Source organism: Bubalus kerabau, chromosome 3 (assembly GCF_029407905.1).
Source record: "Bubalus kerabau isolate K-KA32 ecotype Philippines breed swamp buffalo chromosome 3, PCC_UOA_SB_1v2, whole genome shotgun sequence".
NCBI classification, from domain to species: domain Eukaryota; kingdom Metazoa; phylum Chordata; class Mammalia; order Artiodactyla; family Bovidae; genus Bubalus; species Bubalus kerabau.
The window spans coordinates 53,803,087-53,812,432 of NC_073626.1; positions in this window are offsets into that span (position 1 = coordinate 53,803,087).

The following is a 9,346-nucleotide window of genomic DNA, read 5'->3' on the forward strand; positions in this document are numbered from 1 at the left end:
TCACCATGCGCATGGAGACCTGACTTCCCTGGCACAACATGAGAGGCTCCCTGAGCTGCCCGTTGTACCTCCTGAGAAATCCCACACTAGCGCCGCAGCTCGAGAAAACCCACAAACGCCCCCGTCATCGCGAGATGAGAGCCTTCTTTTCCAGCATGGCCTAGACAGCAATCCCGTGTCCTCTCTCCAAACTCCACTGGAGGCTGGACTACCTTTAGGTCACTCAGTGGGCTCCAAGAGATACCTGTCGTAACTCGAGAGGAAAGCGGAGTCCTTTGCTTCCCCTCGAGACGAGGCCTGACTACCCGGGTGAGTCTGGAATGCAACCCCGAAATCCCTGTGCCCCTGGAGAGGAACATTAGGTCCTGGACACAAGCCTAGATGAGGTCTATTTTGCCCTGAAGTGACTCGAGAGCAATGCCCAGCTCTCCCTCGCAGTACAATGGAAGATTGGACTTCCCTGGGCCAACACAAGGGGAAGCCTGAATTCCGCGTTGTAACACGAGAATCCCGCCGCAACTCGAGAAGAACCACGTGGTTCCCCCACAATCGCAAGATGAGGCCCTTGCCCGCTACAGCATCTCAAGAGAAGTCCCATGTTCCGTCTGGAAGTGCGAAACGGTACTTGGCACCCTTGATGTGACCCCAAAAGTTCCCCAAAATACCGGTCTCACTCGAGGGGAACACCGAGGTTCCTGGCACCACTTCATCTGAGCCCCTTCTCCCCTCCTGATCACGACAGGAGGGTCGATTCCCCAGCTTTATCTGAAGGGGTTCCCCACCTTCCCGCCACACCTCAGAATGAGACCCGTCTCATGAGGAAATTCGAAACGTAGCCTCATGGGTGGTGCCACATGCCAAAAGACCCCGATTTCCCGGTTCGCTCTTGAGAAGAACCCGATGCCCGGACACCTCTTCGAAGGCAACCCTGTGGATGAAGGCAAACACAAAGGGGAACTGACAACACTGTGCATCATCCAGAGAAACCCGCAGGTTCCACACACAGCTCGACAAGTGGCCTGTAACCCCGTGAACAACTCGAGAGGGAAGCAGTGTTCCATTCCTCCACACAAGACGAGGCCTGACTCTCCTGTCCCAACTCTTCAGGGACCCTGCAATCCGAGTTAGAAAAGGAGAGGAACCCTGAAGTTCCTGCCTCAACTCGAGATGAGGCCCTCTTTCATTGCACCAAGCCCAGTGGAGTCCCAAGAGGCACCTCCCAACTCCACAGTATCCCTGACTCTCAGAGGCACCCTTAAAAGCTCCCTGAGTTCACCAGCCCAGGTCGAGGGAACCCAGAGTTTCCTGCCGCAACCCGAGAAAGACCTCCAGAGTCCTTCTTCATCGCGTCTGGAGGCCCGATTCCCCTACCATGACTTAAGAGCAATCACTCGCTCCCCCTCGCCACGCGCATGGAGACCTGACTTCCCTGGCGCCACACAAGAGGCTCCCTGAGTTCCCCGTCATACATCCTGAGAAACCCGCTGCAGTTTTTCTCGAGTCATGATGGGGAATTCAGGCTTCCTCTTGTGTTGGCCAAGGGAAGTCCAGTCTTCCATTGGAGTTGCAAGGGAGAGCTGGGGATTGCGCTCGAGTCACTACAGGGCTAAAGAGGCCTCATCTAGGCTTGTGTCCAGGATGTAATGTTCCTCTCCAGGGGCGACAGGGATCTCGGGGTCGCATTCCAGACTCACCCGAGGATTCAGGCCTCATCTCGAGGGGAAGCAAAGGTCTCCGCTCTCCTCTCGAGTCACGAGGGGTATCTCTTGGAGCACACTGAGTGGCCTAAAGGGAGTCAAGCCTCCTGTGGATTTTGGAGAGAGGACTCGGGATTGCTCTCCAGGCCATGCTGGAAAAGAAGGTCCTCATCTCACGATGACAGGGGCGTTTAGTGGGTTTTCTCGAGCTGGGGCGCCAGCGCGGGGTTTCTCACGAGATACAACGGGGAGCTCAGGAAGCCTCTCGTGTGGAGTCAGGGAAGTCAGGTCTCCATGTGCGTGGCGAGGGGGAGCGTGTCATTGCTCTCGAGTCATAGTAGGGGAATCTGGCCTCAAGACTCGTTGAAGAAGGACTCTCGAGGTCATTCTCGGGTTGCGGCAAAAAACCCTGGGTTCCCTCGACTTGTGCCAGTGACCTCAGGAAGCTTCACAGGGTGCCTCTGAGAAGCTAGGGATACTGTGGAGTTGGAGAGGCCTCTCGGAACTCCACTGGGTTTGGTGCAATGGAAGAGAGCCTCATCTCGAGTTGAGGCAGGAACCTCACGGTTCCTCTCCATTTCTGACTCGGATAGCAGGGTCCCTGCAGAGTTGGGACAGGAGAGTCAGGCCTAGTCTTGTGTGTAGGAATGGAACTCCGCTTCCCTCTCGAGTTGTTCACGGGGTGACAGGCCACTTGTCCAGCTGTGTGTGGAACCTGCGGGTTTTTCCGGATGATGCAAGGGGGTGTCAGTGCCCCTTCGTGTTGTGCCTTCATCCACAGGGTTGCTTTCGAAGAGGTGTCCGGGCATCGGGTTCCTCTCAAGAGCAGACCGGGAAATCGGGGTCTTTCGGCATGTGGCACCACCCACGAGGCTACGTCTCGAATTTCCTCGTGAGACCAGCCTCATCCTGAGATGCGCCGGGAAGGTCGGGAACCCCTTACACACAAAGCAGGGGAATTGACCCTCCTGTCACAATCAAGAGGGGAGAAGGGGCTCAGAGGAAGTGGTGCCGGGAACCTCGGTGTTCCCCTTGAGTGAGACCTGTGTGTTGGGGAACTTTTGGGGTCACATCAAGGGTGCCAAGTACCGTTTCACACTTCCAGGCGGAACGTGGGACTTCTCTTGAGACGCTGTAGCAGGCAAGGGCCTCATCTTGCGATTGTGGGGGAACCACGTGGTTTTTCTCGAGTTGCTGCGGGATTCTCGAGTTACGACAGGGAATTCAGGCTTCCTCTTGTGTAGGCCTAGGGAAGTCCAATCTTCCATTCGAGTTGCGAGGGAGAGCTGGGGATTGCTCTCGAGTCACTGCAGGGCAAAAGAGACCTCATCTAGGCTCGTGTCCAGGACATAATATTCCTCTCCAGGGATGACAGGGATATCGGGGTTGCATTCCAGACTCACCCGGGAAGTAAGGCCTCGTCACGAGGGGAAGCAAAGGACTCCACTCTCCTCTCCAGTCGTGACGTGTATCTCTTGGAGCCCACTGAGTGGTCTAAAGGGAATCAAGCCTCCTGTGGAGTTTGGAAAGAGGACTCGAGATTGCTCTCCAGGTCATGCAGGAAAAGAAGGAGCTCATATCGTGATGATGGTGGCATCTCATGTGTTTTCTCGAGCTGCGGCGCCAGTGTGGGGTTTCTCACGAGGTACGACGGGGAGCTCAGGGAGCCTCTCGTGTGGTGCCAGGGAACTCAAGACTACATTTGCGTGGCGAGGGGGAGGGTGTCATTGCTATTGAGTCATGGTATGGGATTCGGGCCACAAGACGCGTTGAAGAAGGACTCTCGAGGTCTTTCTTGGGTTGCAGAGGGAATCCTGGGTTTCCTCCACTTGTGCGCGTGACCTAAGGGAGCTTCTCAGGGTGCCTCTGAGAAGTCAGGGATACTGTGGAGTTGGGAAGGCCCTCTCGGACTCCACTGGGTTTGGTGCAATGGAAGAGGTCCTCATCTCGAGTTGAGGCAGGAACCTCAGTGTTCCTCTCCATTTCTGAGTCTGATGACAGGGTCCCTGCAGAGTTGGGACAGGAGAGTCAGGCCTCATCTTGTGTGGATTAATGGAACTCCGCTTGCCTCTCGAGTTGTTCATGGGGTGACAGGTCACTTCTCGAGCTGTACGTGGAACCTACGGGTTTTTCCGGACAATGCATGGGGGTTTCAGTGCCCCTTCGTGTTGTGCCTTCATCGACAGGGTTGCCTTCGAAGAGGTGTCCGGGAATAGGGTTCTTCTCAAGAGCGGACCAGGAAATTGGGGTCTTTCGGCATGTGGCACCACCTAAGAGGCTACGTCTCGAATTTCCTCCTGAGACCGGCCTCATCCTGAGGTGCGCCGGGAAGGTCGGGAACCCCTTCCAGATAAAGCAGGGGAATCGACCCTCCTGTCGCAATCAAGAGGGGAGAAGGGGCTCAGATGAAGTGGTGTCAGGAACCTCGGTGTTGCCCTCGAGTGAGACCAGTGTGTCGGGGAACTTTTGGGGTCGCATCAAGGGTGCCAATTACTGTTGTGAACTTCAAGATGGAACGTGGGACTTCTTTTGAGACGCTGTAGCGCGCAAAGTCATCATCTTGTGCAGAGAGCTGCCCGTGAGAATGGGGTCCTTTGTCCAAAGGACACAGCTCTGGGAGCTGCTTCAGTCCTTGAGGGTTTGCTTGCAAACATAGCTCTCTGAACCGCCACCCCAGAGATTAGGCGCTTATTTACTGCAGGCACCTGGAGTTCTGTGCAAACTTCTCACACACAGAGAAATGTTATCTGGTGTAAGAAATAATTACAGGGTGCCATTCCCATGCTCTCAAGATTTCTTGTGACTGTTTGTAAGATGTGTAGGTCAAACAAAGAAAATGTTAACTGTCTTGTCTTTCTCACGCTCTTCTGTATAAATATGAGATGCTGAATAAAGTTGGTGTCAGACTGCGTCCCTTCGTGGACACATGTCTGAACCTCTCGACCCCATCTTTGTTGTAGATTTCTCTTGCTTTAGTTTGCTTTCTCAGCCCCGCCATGCACGTTCTCAGGACCTTATCGACTTTGCTGGCTGGCACCGGCAGGTGGCGCCCAAACAAGACTCGGGAATCTGAGCGCGACGACGGCCGCTGCCCGCCAAGATTGAGGTAAGTGACACGGAATTCCTAATTTATTAAATGAAGTAAAAGGGGCAGGGAGTGTTACTGTCGAGAGTAATAAATCATGGGACAAGGCAATAGCCGCCAGTTATTTGTACATATGTTGAAAACTATGTTAAAATGTAGGGGAATTCATGTAAATAAGTTACAGCTAGAGAAGTTTTTACTTTTTATAGAAGACGTTTGTCCCTGGTTTCCAGAGGAAGTAACAGTTAGTCTGGAAACTTGGAAAAAGATAAGAAAACAATTGCAGACATATTATTCCATACATGGTCCCAATCGTGTTCCTGTGGATGCTTTTTCTTTATGGACTCTCATAAGAGACTGTCTGGATCCTGAACATGAGGGGCATAAGATTCAAACGGCTCTAAGGGATTCCACGGGACCGAAGTTGCAGACCCTTCCGCCCCTCCGCCTGAGCCACTTTATGCTGTGCCTGAGGGAACAGCTTGTAAGGCTGGAGGGAATGATGATGTGTTAAGCTCTGATGAACAGGAAGAGTTAAATGAACAAGCGGCTCAGTACCATAGAGAGGATATGCCTTGGGAAATGATGGTTAACATGCAATCCCCCTCAGGTAAAGGGGAATTAAAACATTGAGGGCTTTCTGAAAAACAGCTGGAGAATTTAATTCAGAAGATTGTTATAGCAGTAAAAAAGGAGGCACAGGGAGACTCCCACTCCATCCAGCCTGTGCCTCCAGCATATCCTCCCTCGGTTCTTGCTGGACTCGATCCACCTCCGCCTTTTGTAGAACCGCAAGAGCTTATATCTATCCCTGCTTCTTTGCCCGGTGAAAACGTAAAAATTAGAAGTGAGATATTATTATCTCCTCTTCAACAAGCGATTAAGCGAGCTAATGAAGAAGGAGAACATATTCCCGGGTTTTCAGGAATCTATCCAGTGTTTGAAAATGCTCAACAGCAACGGTATTATGAACCGCTGCCCTTTAAGCAACTAAAAGAGTTAAAAATGGCTTGTGCACAATACAGCCCAACTGCACCGTTTACTCAGGCTATTATAGAGGCTTTAGGAAATCAAAATCTGCCACCTAATGATTGGAAACAGGTTGCTCGGGCTTGTTTATCTGGAGGAGATTATTTACTATGGAAATCTGAGTTTGCTGAGCAGAGTGGGATCACAGCCGATATCAGTCAGTGACAGGGACTGAACACCACTTATGGAATGATGGTGGGAGAGGGAGAGTATCAAGACACTAATAGTCAACTTAATTATTTGCCTGGAGCCTACCCTCAGGTTAGTGCTGCGGCTTTACGAGCATGGAAAAGGCTTCAAAATTCTGATAAAAAGACTGAAGATTTATCTAAAATTCGCCAGGGGTCAGATGAACCATATCAGGATTTTGTTGCCCGCCTGCCTGAGGCAATTGGTAAAGTGATAGGGGATGAACAGGCGGGGATGGTGTTGGCTAAACAGCTTGCTTATGAGAATGCCCATTCGCCTTGTCAAGCTGCCTTGGCTATCTGATTATGTACGGATTTGTGCCAATATCGGCCCTTTGTACATTCAAGGCATAACTTTGGCTGCGACATTACAGGAAAAGACAGTCAAAGAAGTACTGTATCAACAACAAAAGCGATATAAGGGATAAAATTTTGCAATTTGCTCACTATCACCAATTTCTCTTCCCAAAAATTATTGTTTCTCAGCCCCTTGCTGACGCCCTAACTGTATTAACTGATGGCTCTTCTAATGGAATAGCTAGTTTGATTATACAGGACAATACCACCGCCTGGCATACTAATTATAAGTCTGCTCAAGAAGTAGAACTATTTGCCATTTTTCAGGCTTTATTACAAATCTCTGCTCCATTTAATTTATATTCTGACAGTCAATATATCATAAGACCCTTAAACACTATTGAGACTGTTCCATTTATTGGTACCCTGAATTCTACTATCCAAACTCTTTTTCGTGATATACAACATTTAATTTGCTCCAGAGTTAATAAATGCTATTTCGGTCATATTCGTACTCACTCTGGACTTCCTGGACCTTTAACACGAGGCAATGCTTCGGCTGACGAAGCTACACGTATGATATTTCCTTCATTGAAACAAATGGCAAAGACTTCTCACAGCTTACACCATCAAAACAGTAATAGCTTGAGACTTCAATTTGACATTACTCGAGAAGCTGCCAGACACATTGTTAAGCAATGTCAAACATGTCGTCAATTTTTTAGTGTCCCTCATTATGGAGTTAATCCCCGAGGATTGTTGCAAATGATACATGGCAAATGGATGTTACCCATATTCCTGAATTTGGTAAACAAAAATTTGTTCATGTTACTATTGACACCTTCTCCGGCTTTTTACATGCCTCTCTACAATCTGAAAAAGCTAACAAACATTGTATAGCTCATTACATTAAATGTTTTGCTGTTATGGGCACCCCTAGGACCATAAAAACAGACAATGGTCCAAGATACACTAGAAAAAATTTTCAACTATTTTGTACGTAATTGTCTATCTCACATAAAACAGGTATCCCTTATAAGCCTCAAGGTCAAGAAATTATTGAACGGGCACATCAAACTCTCAAACATCAATTACAAAAATTAAAAAAGGGGGAATTGTATCCCAATACCCCCTCCAACTCTCTAAACCATGCTTTATTTGTTCTAAGTTTTTTACAATTGGATATAAGTGGCCATTCAGCAGCACACCGATTTTGGAACTTTGATGCTCAAACCATAAGACCTAAAGTCTTTTGGAAAGACCCACTTGTGGGAAAATGGTATGGACCAGATCCTGTACTAATCTGGGGAAGAGGGCATGTTTGTGTTTTCCCACAGGATGCCGAAGCGCCGCGCTGGCTGCCGGAAAGGTTGGTACGCACGGCGGAGACGATTGCTAGTAAACCAGATGAAGAGATTGACGATTCAAGAGCATGATGAATTACCATCTTGGCAACAACTTCAGGCATTGATGCGAGAGGCACAGAATCGTGTTGCTGTGTAGGGTGATCCGATATCGCCTTTAAGCTTCCTGATGACCTTATTAATTATTTTAAATCAGATTAATACTGCACATTCTGAAGAATAATCAAATGCTTACTGGGCTTATTTTCCCGATCCTCCCCTTCTCCAACCGGTGGGCTGGGAGGGTCGGTCCATTCCCATATACACTAATGGTACTGTGGCTTTGGGTGGTTTTTCAGATAAACATATTATTCCTAATCAAGTTAATTTCTCTTATCATGGAGTGTTTGATCACTTACCTATTTGTCTGTCTAGATATTTTAATTCAACAGGATGTCTTTTTGTTGGGGAGTCAGGATATGCTGATCATGACAATGGTTGGAGCCTATACATTCCTGGAGTAACGAAAGAATCTGGAATTCCTCAACATCGTAATGGAACTGGTCCTTTAGATATCCCTTTCTGTGACTTTGGAACAAGGGGAAGAGTCACTGCTGCACCATGGAAACTGTGTTGAGATGGACCTGCTACGGTTTATAACATATTTGGGACAAATGAGTCATTGTGAGACTGGTCTCCAGACTCGGCCTGAAACCCTGGACCTCAGGACAATAGGAACTTTGCATCCCGTATTTGGAACTTGGGCGGCTCTAAAGTGTTCCAAACAGAAATCTGGAAATTAGCTGCTGCCCTTGGATGTGAGGGTTCCTACTTTCAGGTGGGATCGAAAATGAGACACGGTTATTTATGGAATCTCACCATGAGGTACCCTCGTGCATGTGTGCCTCACCCTTATGCTTTACTAGTAAGATCTGTAAACATACAACCTGGGTTACAAAATTATGATGTAACTTGTAACAATTGTACCTTAACTAACTGCATTAGGGGAATTACTAATCAAACTAGGGTTCTAGTCTTAAGACAGCCTGCTTTTGTTATGGTTCCTGTAAAGATCAATGGGTCTTGGTATGATGAAAGAGGACTTGAACTTTAGAGAGAAGTAGAGGGTGCTTTAATGCATTATCGTAGGGGAATAGGGTTAGTAATTCTGGGATTTGTAGCTTTGGTAACCCTTATTGCTTCCTCGATTACTGCAGCCTTGACCCTGGCACACTCAGTACAAACTGCAACTTTTGTTAATAATCAGCACAAAATGTATCCGTTACCCGGGGGACTCAAAAAAATATTGACAAAAAGCTAAAAGATCGATTAAATGCCCTTTATGATGTAAAATTTTTAGGTAAAGAGGTTCAAAGTATAAAGTTGAGATTACGGGTACAATGTCATGCTGATTTTCGATAGATCTGTGTTACCCCAAAAAAATATAATGGTAGTATAACTGCTTGGGATAAGGTGAAATCTCATTTAGAAGGTATTTGGCATAATGAAAATATTTCCTTAGATTTACTGCATCTACATCAAGAAATAATGAGCATTGAAAATGCACCTAGACCTGATTTGGATGTTGCAAAAAGAGCTGAGGCTTTTGTTAAAAAACTTTTTTGACATGTACCTACTGTCAATAGTATTTGGTACTTGGGAGTGGCCATAGGAGGACTATTCTTAATAATTTTAACTGTTTTATTT